Source organism: Arachis duranensis, chromosome 3 (assembly GCF_000817695.3).
Source record: "Arachis duranensis cultivar V14167 chromosome 3, aradu.V14167.gnm2.J7QH, whole genome shotgun sequence".
Lineage (NCBI taxonomy): Eukaryota > Viridiplantae > Streptophyta > Magnoliopsida > Fabales > Fabaceae > Arachis > Arachis duranensis.
The window spans coordinates 87,564,741-87,577,749 of NC_029774.3; the positions used below are offsets into that span (position 1 = coordinate 87,564,741).

Sequence of the window (13,009 nt, forward strand, 5' to 3'; positions counted from 1 at the left end):
ATACAGCTTGCCATGGAAAGGAGTAAGAAGGATTGGATGAATGGAATAAAAAAGTAGAGATAAGAAAGGATTCCAGCATCTCCACACGCCTATCTGAAATTCCCACTATTGATCTACATAAGTATTTCTATCCCTTTTTATTTTCTGTTTATTTATAATTTTCGAAACCCATAACCATTTAATCTGCTTAACTGAGATTTACAAGGTGACTATAGCTTGCATCATACCAACAATCTCTGTGGGATCGACCCTTACTCACGTAAGGTATTACTTGGACGACCCAGTACACTTGCTGGTTAGTTGAACGGAGTTGTGTCCACACATAGGTGCCATAATAATGATTCCATACAACAACAAAGAATACTACATTGATGTGATCACAATTTCGTCCACCAGAGATCAGACACATACAAGTGCTGATAGCAACTCCTCTAAAAAGGCTTCTCAACCCACATCTGTAGGCCATAAACCTGCAGCAACTAAGGTTGATGAATACAAAGCCAAAATGCCTTATCCTCAAAAACTCCATCAAGCAGAACAGGATAAGCAATTTGCCCACTTTGCAGACTATCTCAGGACTCTTGAAATAAAGATTCCGTTTGCAGAGGCACTTGAGCAAATACCTTCTTATGCTAAGTTCATGAAAGAGATATTAAGTCATAAGAAGGATTTGAAGGAAACTGAAAAAGTTTACCTCACTGAAGAATGTAGTGCAGTCATTCTAAAAAGCTTACCTGAGAAGCTTAAAGATCCCGGAAGCTTTATGATACCATGCACATTAGAAGGTGCTTGTACCAAGCAAGCTCTATGTGATCTTGGGGCAAGTATCAACTTAATACCTGTATCTACTATCAAAAAGCTTGGATTGACTGATGAAGTCAAACCAACCCGGATATGTCTCCAACTTGATGATGGTTCCATTAAACACCCATCAGGCGTGATTGAAGACATGATTGTCAAGGTTGGGCCATTTGCCTTTCCCACTAACTTTGTGGTGTTGGAAATGGAGGAGCACAAGAGTGTAACTCTCATTCTAGGAAGACCTTTCCTAGCAACTGGACGAACCCTCATTGACGTCCAAAAAGGGGAAGTAACCCTGAGAGTCAATGAGGACGAGTTTAAGTTAAATATTGTCAAAGCTATGCAGCATCCAGACACCCAAAATGACTGCATGAGCATTGATATTATTGACTCTCTGGTAAAAGAGGTCAATATGACTGAGAGTCTCGAATCAGAGCTAGAGGATATCTTTAAAGATGTTCAGCCTGATCTGGAAGAACTAGAGGAAATAAAAGAACCTCTGAAAATCTCTCAGGAAGAGGAGAAACCTCCTAAACCCAAGCTCAAACCATTACCACCATCCCTGAAATACGCATTTCTGGGAGAAGGTGACACTTTTCCTGTAATCATAAGCTCTACCTTAGAGCCACAAGAAGAGGAAGCACTAATTCAAGTGCTAAGGACACCCAAGACAACTCTTGGGTTGTCCATCAGTGATCTTAAGGGCATTAGCCCAGCCAGATGCATGCACAAGATCCTATTGGAGGATGATGCTAATCCAGTAGTTCAACCACAGAGGCGGCTGAATCCATCCATGATGGAGGTGGTGCAGAAGGAGGTCACTAAATTACTAGAGGCTGGGATTATTTATCCTATTTCTGATAGCCCCTGGGTAAGCCCTGTCCAAGTCGTCCCTAAGAAGGGTGGCATGACAGTAGTTAATAATGAAAAAAAATGAACTGGTTCCTACAAGAACAGTTATATGGTGGTGTATGTGTATTGATTATAGAAGGCTCAATACAGCTACCAGAAAGGATCATTTTCCTTTACCATTCATAGACCAAATGCTAGAAAGACTAGCAGGTCATGAATACTACTACTTCGTGGATGGATATTCAGGTTATAATCAAATTGCAGTAGATCCCCAGGATCAAGAGAAAACAACATTCACATGCCCATCTAGAGTATTTGTATACAGAAGGATGCCATTTGGTCTGTGCAATGCACCTGCAACCTTTCAAAGATGCATGCTCTCTATTTTCTCTGATATGGTGGAAAAATTTCTCGAAGTCTTCATGGATGACTCTTCAGTGTTTGGAGACTCATTCAGCTCCTATCTTGACCATCTAGAACTTGTTCTAAAGAGATGCCAAGAGACTAATCTGGTTTTAAACTGGGAGAAATGTCACTTTATTGTGACTGAAGGAATTGTCCATGGGCACAAAATTTCGAACAAGGGAATAGAGGTGGATCAAGCTAAGGAAGGGGCGTCCCTCCCTCTTACTGAAATCTCTAAAAACTTTCCGGATGAGCACATCTTTGCCATCCAGGAAGTGCCATGATTTGCAGACATTGCAAACTACAAGGCAGTGAGATTCATACCCAAAGAGTACAGTAGGCAGCAAACAAAGAAATTGATCACGGATGCAAAGTACTATCTTTGGGATGAACCATATCTCTTCAAGAGATGTGCAGACGGAGTAATTTGTAGATGTGTGCCTAAAGAAGAAGCACAAAAGATCCTTTGGCACTGTCATGGATCACAGTATGGAGGACATTTTGGAAGTGAGTGAACAGCTACTCCAATGTGGCTTCTACTGGCCTACTCTCTATAAAGACTCCCGAGTGTTTGTACTTAATTGTGACAGTTGCCAAAGATCTGGCAATCTACCTCATAATTATGCCATGCCTCAACAAGGGATCTTGGAGATTGTGTTGTTTGATGTATGGGGTATTGACTTCATGGGAACTTTCCCACCATCATACTCAAACACTTATATTCTAGTGGCAGTGGATTATGTATCCAAATGGGTGGAAGCTATTGCAACACCCACTAATGATACTAAGACAGTGCTAAAATTCCTCCAGAAACACATCTTCAGCAGATTTGGTATCCCTAGAGTACTAATCAGTGATGGGGGCACTCATTTCTGCAATAAACAAATTTACTCTGCTTTGGTTTGATATGGAGTTAGCCACAGGGTAGCTACTCCATATCATCCACAGACAAATGGCAAGCTGAAGCCTTTAATAGAGAACTTAAAAGAATCCTGGAACGGACTGTGATTAACCGTAGAAGGGATTGGGCAAGAAGCTTGGATGATGCTCTGTGGGCATACAGAACAGCATTCAAGACACCTATAGGAACTTCTCCATACCAGCTGGTGTATGGAAAAGCCTGTCACTTGCTAGTGGAACTAGAACATAAGGCCTATTGGGCAACCAGATTCCTAAACCTTGATGCCAAGTTAGCTGGAAAAAAACGATTGCTCTAGTTAAATGAGCTAGAGGAATTCAGACTCAATACTTTCAAAAATGCAAAAATTTACAAAGAGAAGGCAAAAATATGGCATGATAAGAAATTGTCATCCAGAGTCTTTGAACCAGGGCAGAAAGTTTTGCTGTTTAATTCTAGGCTCAGATTATTCCCCAGAAAATTGAAGTCCCAGTGGAGAGGTCCATATGTGATTACAAGTGTATCACCATATGGATACGTGGAGCTTCAGGACAATGATTCTAACAAAAAGTTTATTATTAATGGACAGAGAGTTAAAAAATTATCTTGAAAGCAATTTTGAGCAAGAATGCTCAAAACTGAGACTTGATTAAAGCTCAGTATTAGTCCAGCTAAAGACAATAAAGAAGCGCTTGCTAGGAGGCAGCCCAGCCATTTACGAAGCTTATTTGTCAATTAATTGATTTTTACAGGTTTATGTCAATTATCTTCAAGGAAAAATAGCAATTGCTTGAGTTCACAGAGTTACAGAAGGATTCAGAGGATAAAACAGCAAAAAGAAGCTCACTGGTGCGAGAAAAAAGCTAGTAAGAGCTGTTTTGGGCGCTGAACGCCCAAAAGAAGCACTTACTGGGCGTTCAATGCCAGTAAGGATAGCCATCAGGGCGTTGAACGCCAGATAGAAGCATCTTCTGGGCGTTGAACGCCAGAAAGAAGCACCTTCTGGGCGTTCAACGCCAGAAAGAAGCACCTTCTGGGCGTTCAACGCCAGATTTATAGCTTTCTGGGCATTCAGAAAAATGCCTAGTGACAAAGGAGTTCCTGGCATTCAACGCCAGCTAGAAGCAACAGCTGGGCGTTGAACGCCCAGGAGAAGCTACAAATGGGCGTTAAATGCCCAAAACATGCAGCGTTTGGGCGTTTAATGCCAGGATTGTGGGGAGGAGGTAATTTCGTTTTTAGTTCACATTTTTCAAAATTTTTATATTCCAATTCATGATTTCTTGCATAAACATGTTACAAACTCTCATCCTTCAATTCCAAAAATTTTAATCCTAATTTCTAAAATCCCTTTTTCAAAAATATCAAATGTATCTTAATTCATAAACACAAATCCTTTTCAAATCCCATCCAACTCCTTTTCAAATTAAAAAAAAGACTCAATTATCTTTTAAAATCTTTTTCAAAATAAAAATTCAAATTTATCTTTTTCAAATATCATTCACAACTTTTTAATTTTAAATTATATCTTTTTCTTATTATATTTATCTTTTATAAATCATATCTTCTATCTTATCTTTCTTCAAAATTTTTGAAAACCCACCCCCTCCCTTTAAATCCACATTCGGCCTCCCTCCTCTCATCCACCATTCGATACTAGCTCTCCTTTTATCCCTCTTCTTTCCTTTCTTTTGCTTGAGAACAAGCAAACCTCTAAGTTTGGTGTGTTTCTCCGTGATCACTAAACCATATTCACTAAGATCATGGCTCCTAAAGGAAAACAACCCACTCCAAGAGGCAAGAAAAAGAGTATTTCAAAACCACTTTGGAATCAAGGGAAGTTCTTAACCAAAGAACATTCAGACCATTACTACAAAATAATGGGTCTAAGGTCAGTGATCCCAGAAGTTAGATTCGATCTGAAAGAAGACGAATATCCAGAGATTCAAATGCAAATTCGAAACAGGAACTGGAAGTCCTAGCTAATCCTGAAACAAAGGTGGGAAGAAACATGGTTCAGGAATTCTACGCTAATCTGTGGCAAACAGATAGGCAGAGAATATCTGGAACTGCCCTCTATGACTATCGGACCGTGATCAGAGGAAAGATTGTTCACATTCACCCTGACAAAATCAGGGAGATCTTTAAGCTACCTCAGCTGAAAGATGACCCAGACTCCTTTAATAGGAGAATGATGAGAACAAATAAGGGCCAGGACAAGATTCTAGAGGATATATGCATCCTTGGAGCCAGGTGGACCACCAGCACCAAGGGCGTCCCAAATCAACTCAAGAGAGAAGATTTCAAACCAGTCGCCAGAGGCTGGCTGGACTTCATTGGGCGTTCTATATTGCCCACTAGCAACCGTTCTGAAGTCACAGTTAAAAGAGCAATGATGATCCATTGCATTATGTTGGGAAGAGAAGTGGAAGTTCGTCAACTAATTTCATGTGAACTTTACATAATCGCAAACAAGAACTCCAAAGATGCCAAATTGGCTTATCCAAGCTTAATTTCTATGCTCTGCAAAGATGCTGGAGTGAAGATGGGAATAACTGAGTATATCTCAGTTGAGCGACCAATCACCAAAATATCAATGAAAAAACAACAAGTGTAGGATGACCCATCAAGAGGAGAGCACAGGAATTCCTCCCAGAATTTCCTCAATTTGAGTACTGTGAGCATCTTGAAGCATCTGTTACCAAGTTGCAAGAAGCTATGGACCAAATAAAGGAAGAACAGAATAATCAAAATAGCATGCTTTGCAAATTGCTTGGGGAACAAGAAGAGCAAAGGCATGACTTAAAGGAACTGAAGCGTCAAAAACTATCTCTTGAAGGACCAAGCACCCAACAGACTAGAGGAACATCCAGTTCTCAAAATAAAGGTTGTTGAGTCCTAATCTTATCTTTAATTCTGTGATAGTTGTTCTTATAGGAATTTACCTCAGAAGTTATATAGGAGTAGTAGTAATTAGTATATCTATTTTTGATTTTATTTCCAATTAAGCTATAATTTATTTTTCTCATCATCATTAAACATGAATAAAATAGTAGATTTGTAGAATAAAGAGGCAATATTTTTTTTGAGTTCTTAATAAGAAAAATTCTAATTACTTAGATGTGGTGGCAATACTTTTTGTCTTCTAAATGAATGCTTGAACAGTGCATATTTTTGATATTGAATTTTATGAATGTTAAAATTGTTGGCTCTTGAAAGAATGATGTACAAGAGAAATATTATTGATGATCTGAAAAATCATGAAATTGATTCTTGAAGCAAGAAAAAGTAGTGAAAAAAAACAAGGAATAATCTGTCCCAAACCATGTGCTTGTGGCATGCAGGTCCAAGTGAAAAGCTTGAGACTGAGTGGTTAAAGTCGTGATCCAAGGCAAAAGAGTGTGCTTAAGAACTCTGGACACCTCTAATTGGGGACTTTAGCAAAGCTAAGTCACAATCTGAAAAGGTTCACCCAGTTATGTGTCTGTGGCTTATGTATCCAGTGGTAATATTGGAAAACAAAGTGCTTAGGGCCACGGCCAAGTTTCATAAAGTAGCTGCGTTCAAGAATCAACATACTAATCTAGGAGAATCAATAATACTATCTAAATTTTGAGTTCCTATGGATGCCAATCATTCTGAATTTCAAAGGATAAAGTGAGATGCCAAAACTGTTCGGAAGCAAAAAGCTACTAGTCCCGCTCATCTAATTAGAATCTGAGCTTCACTTAAAAGTCTGAGATATTATTGCTTCTTGATTTCTTTTTATCCTATTTTATTTATCTAGTTGCTTGAGGACAAGTAACAGTTTAAGTTTGGTGTTGTGATGAGCGGATATTTTATACGCTTTTTGGGGGTAATTTCATGTAGAATTTAGTATGTTTTAGTTAGTTTTTAGTATAATTTTATTAGTTTTTAGGCAAAATTCATATTCCTGGACTTTACTATGAGTTTGTGTATTTTTCTGTGATTTCAGGTATTTTCTGGCTGAAATTGAGGGAGATGAGAAAAAATCTGATTCAGGCTGAAAAAGGACTGTGAATGCTGTTGGATTCTGACCTCCCTGCACTCGGAATGGTTTTTTTCGAGCTACAGAAATCCAATTGGCGCGCTCTCAATTGGGATGGAAAGTAGACATCCAGGGCTTTCCATCAATATATAATAGTTCATACTTTGCGCGAAGATAAATGACGTAAACTGGCGTTCAACACTAGTTTCATGTTGCAGTTTGGCATTCAGCGCCAGAAACAGGTTGCAAGTTGGAGTTCAACGCCAGAAATAGGTTACAACCTGGCGTTCAACTTCAGAAATAGCCCAGGCACGTGAGAAGCTTAAGTCTCAGCCCCAGCATACACCAAGTGGGCCCCAGTAGTGGATTTCTGCACTATCCATCCTAGTTTACTCATTTTCTGTAAACCTAGGTTACTAGTTTAGTATTTAAACAACTTTTAAAGATTTATTTTGTATCTCATGACATTTTAGATCTGAATTATATACCTTGTGATGGCATGAGTCTCTAAACTCCATTGTTGGGGGTGAGGTGCTCTGTAGCGTCTCGATGAATTAATGCAATTATTTCTGTTTTCCATTCAAACACGCTTGTTCCTATCTAAGATGTTCATTCGCGCTTTACTATGAAGAAGGTGATGATCCGTGACACTCATCACCTTCCTCAATCCATGAACGTGTACCTGACAACCACCTCCATTCTACATTAGATTGAATGAGTATCTCTTAGATTCCTTAATCAGAATCTTCGTGGTATAAGCTAGAACATTTTGGCGGCCACTCTTGAGGATCCAGAAAGTCTAAACCTTGTCTGTGGTATTTCGAGTAGGATTCAATGATTGAATGGCTGTGATGATCTTCAAACTCGCAATTTTTAGGCGTGATGACAAACGCAAAAGAATCAATGGATTCTATTTCGACATGATCAAGAACCAATAGATGATTAGTCGTGCTGTGACAGAGCATTTGGACCATTTTCACTGAGAGGATGGGAAGTAGCCATTGACAACGGTGACGCCCTACATACAGCTTGCCATGGAAGGAGCCTTGCATGTGTGAAGAGGAGGACAAGGGAAAAGCTGAAATTCAGAGGACAAAGCATCTCCAAAACTCCAACATATTCTCCATTACTGCATAATAAGTATTTATTTCATGCTCTTTTATATTTTACAATCGAGGCTAAAGAATCCGATTGGTATCTTGACTAAGATTAATAAGATAACCATAGCTTGCTTCAAGCCAACAATCTCTGTGGGATTCGACCCTTACTCGCGTAAGGTATTACTTGGACGACCCAGTGCACTTGCTGGTTAGTTGTGCGTATTGCAAAAGTGTGATTGCAATTTCGTGCACCAAGAAGCTTGTTGGGAAGAAGCTAATAAAGGGGGAACTAACTGGCTCTTCCTTCTACTAGAGGTCATTCCTCTTAACAAACTGGAAGAAGAGGAAGAAAGTTGAGAACAACATGACAAGCTAATGACACTAAAAGAGCGCTTATTGGGAGGCAAACCAACCGTAGGTAACATTTCCTTTCTTTGCTTTGTCTATTTTGAATAATTAAGCATATGATTACATTCTAAGTTTGGTGTTGCCCTGCAACAGTCTGTTTTCAATCTTTCTGGATTGCATCAATTTCAAGAGAAAGTGTCACACTAAGTTTGGTGTGCCACTTATTTTTTTTTTGCAATGAGTCCAGCAACACCACTTGTTTGTATAATCATAATGCCTCTGCAATGTTATCTTTCTTTTGGTGTGGCACTTTTTCTTTCTCTTGGTTTTAGTCATTCTTTTGTTTTTGATACTTTCTTTTATTTTTGCTCCCTAACTGTTGTTGTTAATACCTCACCAAGAAATCCTTACTTGTGACAAATTCTTCGCTTGATGATTGTGTATTAGCATAGAACAATTTCCTTTGTTTAGTTTTAGTTCAAATAAATTGACATGTGATTGCATTCTAAGTTTGGTATTGCTATGCAACAAAAATTTGTTTCCAATCTTTACTGGATACTTGCATCAATTCCAAGTGAAAGTGTCACACTAAGTTTGGTGTGCCACTTATATTTTATGCAATGTATCATGCACACATTCTTATTTTTGCAATCACAATGTCTCTGTTTCTTGTGCCTTCATTGTTATTTTTAATTTTGCTTGCTTAAACACATGTACTACTGACAGTTTATTATTTAAGACACTCATGATCTATCATAGACCCCATCACCACTGTTTTAATTGTTACTTGAGGATAAGCAAGCATTCTAAGTTTTGTATGGGAAGGGGAAGAATTGGAGGAAAAGAACAAGAACAGTAAAAATGAACTACAAGGTGGTAACGCTCCTTTTACCTCCTACTTATTTCCAGCACTTTAAATTGCATAATTGTCTTCTATCTTCTCTGTATGCATGTGTATTGTGAATAAGCATAGTTTGATTGCTAGATTGTAAGATGTTGTTGTGACATTATGACTACCAACTTGAGTTTTGTGAGTTCCAAAACAACTAAGCATCATGATCATAAACAAACAAGGTCATTAAAGAAGAACTTAGCATGGGCATACAAGTATTGGAAGGCTAGTGATGAATGGATAACTTCTACGCTTTTTGGCATTGTTTTTATATAGTTTTTAGTATGATTTAGTTAGTTTTTAGTATATTTTTATTAGTTTTTAAGCAAAATTCACATTTCTGGACTTTACTATGTGTTTGTGTGTTTTTCTATGATTTTAGGTATTTTCTGGCTGAAATCGAGGGACTTGACCAAATATCTGATTCAGAGGCTGACAAAGGACTGCTGATGTTGTTGGATTCTGACCTCCCTGAACTCGAAATAAAATTTTTGGAGCTACAGGAGTCCAAATGGTGCGGTCTCAATTGCGTTTAACGCCAGCTTTCTGCCCTATTCTGGCGTTAAACGCCAGAAACAAGTTGCAAGCTAGAGTCAAAAGCCAGAAATAAGTTACAAACTGGCGTTTAACTCCAAGGAAGACCTCTACACGTGAAAGCTTCAATGCTCAGCCCAAGCACACACCAAGTGGGCTCGGAAGTGGATTTATGCATCATTTACTCATTTCTGTAACCCTAGTAACTAGTTTAGTATAAATAGAACTTTTTACTAGTGTATTAGATATCTTTGGATCATTTTAGTCCTTAGACATTGGGGGCTGGCCTCACGGCCATTCCTGGACCTTGTTCTTATGTATTTTCAACGGTGGAGTTTCTACACACCATAGATTAAGGTGTGGAGCTTTGCTGTTCCTCGAGTATTAATGCAAAGTACTATTGTTCTTCTATTTAATTCATGCTTATTCTTATTCTAAGATATTCATTCACACACAAGAACATGATGAATGTGATGATTATGTGACACTCATCACCATTCTCACTTATGAACGCGCGATTGACAACCACTTCCATTCTACATGAAGACAAGCTTAAATGTATATCTCTTGGGTTTCTAATCAACGATTCACATCGACTCCCCTCTGAAAATGCGGCATCTGAATCTGAGATTGGAACCTCCGTGGTGTAAGCTAGAATCAATTGGCAGCATTCTTGAGATCCGGAAAGTCTAAACCTTGTCTGTGGTATTTCGAGTAGGATCTGGGGTGGGATGATTGTGACGAGCTTCAAACTCGCGACTGTAGGGCGTGGTGAAAGACGCAAAAGGATAGTAAATCCTATTCCTACACGATCGAGAACCAACAGCTGATTAGCCATACGATATCTGTGCATGGTATTTTTCATCCGAGACGAGCAATCCGATAGTTGATTAGTCGTACAGAAACTGTAGAGGACCATTTTCACTGAGAGGACAGGAAGTAGCCATTGACAACGGTGACACCCAACATACAGCTTGCCATAGAAAGGAGTATGAAGAATTGGATGAAGGTAGTAGGAAAGCAGAGATTCAGAATGAACAACGCATCTCCAGACGCTTATCTGAAATTCCCACCAATGAATTACATAAGTATCTCTGTCTTTATTTATATTTTAATTATTAAAATTCCATAACCATTTGAATCCGTTTGACTGAGATTTACAAGGTGACCATAGCTTGCTTCAAGCCTACAATCTCCGTGGGATCGACCCTTACTCACGTAAGGTTTATTACTTGGACGACCCAGTGCTCTTGCTAGTTAGTTGTGCGAAGTTGTGAAAAAGAGTGATATTACAATTGTGCGTACCAAGTTGTTGGCGCCATTGAGATTACAATTTCGTGCCCCAAGTTTTTGGTGCCGTTGCCGGGGATTGTTCGTGTTTGGACAACTGACGGTTCATCTTGTTGCTCAGATTAGGTAATTTTCTTGTTTCAACCTTTATTTTGTTTTCAAAAAAAAAGTTTTCAAAAATATTTCAAAAAATTTTCTTCTTTTTTGTTTTCTAAAAATAATTTTCGAAAAATCCAATAAAATAAAATAAAATAAAATAAAATACAAAAAATATAAAATCATAAAATCAAAAATATTTTGTGTTTCTTGTTTGAGTCTAGTGTCAATTTTTAAGTTTGGTGTCAATTGCATCTTTTTAATTTTTCTAAAAAAAATTTCGAAAATTCATGCATGTGTTCTTCATGATCTTCAAGTTGTTCTTGGTAATTCTTCTTGTATGATCTTTACATTTTATTGTTTTGTGTCTTTTCTTGATTTTCATATGCATTCTTGGATCCTTAGAGTTTAAACATTGAAAATTTCTAAGTTTGGTATCTTGCATGTTTTCTTTTCTTGAAAATTTTTCAAAAATAAGTTCTTGATGTTCATCATGATCTTCAAAGTATTCTTGGTGTTCATCTTGACATTCATAGTGTTCTTGCATGCATCATTAGGTTTGATCCAAAATTTTCATATTGTGAGTCATTTTTGTGTTTTTCTCTCTCATCATTAAAAATTCAAAAAAATTAAAAAATATCTTTTCCTTATTTCTCTCATAAATTTCAAAATCTTTGGGTTGACATAGTCAAAAATTTTTAAAATTAGTTGTTTCTTGTTAGTCAAGTCAAGATTTCAATTTCAAAAATCCAATCTTTTCAAAATATTTTTCAAAAATCAAATCTTTTTCATTTTTTATTATTTTCGAAAATTTAAAAAATTGATTTTCAAAATCTTTTTCTTAATTTTATTTCAAAATTTTCGAAAACTTTACTAACAATTAATGTGATTGATTCAAAAATTTGAAGTTTGTTACTTTCTTGTTAAGAAGGATTCAATCTTTAAATTCTAGAATTATATCTTTTTGTTTCTTGTTAGTCAAGTAATCGATTTTAATTCTCAAAATCAAATCTTTTTAAAATTTCTTTTTCAAATATTTTTCAAAATAAATTTCAATCATATCTTTTCAATCATATCTTTTCAAACATATCTTTTCCAAATCATATCTTTTTCAAACTTTAATTTGAAAAATCTTTTCTAACTTCTTATCTTTTTGATGAGCGGATAATTTATACGCTTTTTGGCATTGTTTTTAGGTAGTTTTTAGTAAGTTTAAGCTACTTTTAGGGATGTTTTCATTAGTTTTTATGTTAAATTCACATTTCTGGACTTTACTATGAGTTTGTGTGTTTTTCTGTGATTTCAGGTAAATTCTGGCTGAAATTGAGGGACTTGAGCAAAACTCTGAAAAAGGCTGACAAAAGGACTGCTGATGCTGTTGGAATCTGACCTCCCTGCACTCGTAATGGATTTTCTGGAGCTACAGAACTCCAAATGGCGCGCTCTCAACGGCGTTGGAAAGTAGACATCCAGAGCTTTCCAGCAATATATAATAGTCCATACTTTATTCGGAAATTGACGACGTAACTTGGCGTTGAACGCCAAGTACAAGCTGCTGTCTGGAGTTAAACGCCAGAAAAATGTCATGATCCGGAGTTAAACGCCCAAAACACGTCATAACTCAAAGTTTAACGCCAAGAAATGCCTTAGCACGTGAATTCATCAAGCTCAGCCCAAACATACACCAAGTGGGCCCCAGAAGTGGATTTATGCATCAATTACTCACTCATGTAAACCCTAGTAGCTAGTTTAGTATAAATAAGACTTTTTACTAGTGTATTAGT

The 13,009-nt window shown here is 37.4% G+C and overlaps 1 pseudogene; it reads left to right on the plus strand.

Annotated features, from left to right (window-relative positions):
* Nucleotides 1–2,796: 2,796 nt before the first annotated feature.
* LOC127745557 (uncharacterized) overlaps nucleotides 2,797–13,009 on the plus strand; it is a 144,784-nt pseudogene continuing 134,571 nt past the window's right edge.